Below are 1,580 nucleotides of genomic sequence, written 5' to 3' on the forward strand. Positions count from 1 at the left end.
CAACCTTAGAAACACATAAACAACAGCACAAACCAAAACAACGCAGCAAATAGAACAAGCACGAGTGATACATCGTCAAGTCGAAAACGTACAACTGATAAACGCAAATAAAACAGTCCGAAAATGCAAAAGAAAAATAAAAGCAAGAGAACTAGTAAACGCTCACTGCTCTGGAGGAGGTGGTGGTGGTCCTGGCTGATAGTAGTATGGCGAGTACGGGTATCCAGGTGGAAGAGGGATCAGGGGGGCGTCGCTGTCGGCTGCATACCTCGCATCATAGCGGCGATGAAACTCCGTGGCGTACTGTGCCATCTGATGCTGCTGCTCACGGAACTGCCTCTGAGCGTCGAACTCTGTCCGTATCAGATCTCCAAAAGACTGGAGCTGAGCGCCGAACCCGTGCATGGTCGTCTCCATACTCTGCATCCTCTGGCTGAGCATGTCAATCTGAGCAGAGTAGTCGGGAAATGAGTGGGAGCTCGGATCCGGTGGTGGTGAGGGGGGCATGTCGAAAGAGAAGTCCTCTGAAGGAAGAGGGTAGGACTGAGGACCCCGAGAGGAGGAAGGCTGGTCAACATCCGGCATGGCTGCATCGTCACTGGGGACATCGTCAAAGGGAGCTCGGAAGAGGAGACCGGCTGAAGTGATTGGTGGTAGATGAGGACAAGGCAGGCGTACGCGTTGGCGGTTACCTTGATGGTCCAGATAGTTCCATTGCCAGTGTACCGGTCGCTCGGAGAGGTGAAATTTCTGGACCAACGCAGCAATATCCAGGAGGGTGTGGCCCGGGATCACATCGTCGGAATAGAGTCCGACATTAATGCCCACGCGACGAGCAATCATGGTGATGATGCCGCCGACGCAAGTCTTGACGTCGGTCGGATTCCCTGGTTGAGCGAAAGTCTCGAGATGCATCACCATACGGGAAGCAAGGCAAACTTCCTCCATTCCCCAGGTGTCGCCGTCGAAGGCATCGCTCAAAGCCCAGCGGAGAAAACCAAGTTCCTGATGATTCACCGTGCCGCCGGCAGCTCGGGCGAGGAGGCAGCTGGTAAGGAATTGGTGAAAATACCGGGCCACTGGATGGCGGATCCAGGTTGCCTTCGCGGTACGACTCTCGTACGATCGAGCGGCGATAGCCTGCCAAAAGACTTCCTGACGCTGAGGTAGGAAAAGAGAGAGCTTCGAAGATGTACCTGGTGCGATGCCGAGGATATCGGCAAACTGATGCATTGAGAGGCGGTACTCGGTATTCCGCATCCGAAATTCCATGTAGGCATTCGCTGTACTGCCATCGCTCGGAAAGTAGCACTGGATGGTAGAGAGGAATTCCAGGGTCATCGGCGAGGGGTCCAAGGTTCATTGTCCCGGAGTGTGCGGCTGTACCGACGCTTCGGACCTCGTTCGGGGCGGCCTTCGATTCGGCCTCGCTCAGCCATAGGCGGAGTGAGGGCGGAAGAGATGGACGACGGCGAGGGGGAGCGTGGTGGCGGCGAGGGTGAGAGGCGGCGAGGGGGAGCGAGGCTATGGCGGGAGTGAGAGGCGGCGAGGGGGAGCGAGGCTGCGGCGGGAGTGATGGG

The sequence above is a fragment of the Tarenaya hassleriana genome, unplaced genomic scaffold (assembly GCF_000463585.1).
Source record: "Tarenaya hassleriana unplaced genomic scaffold, ASM46358v1 Cleome66, whole genome shotgun sequence".
In the NCBI taxonomy this organism is placed as follows: Eukaryota; Viridiplantae; Streptophyta; class Magnoliopsida; order Brassicales; family Cleomaceae; genus Tarenaya; species Tarenaya hassleriana.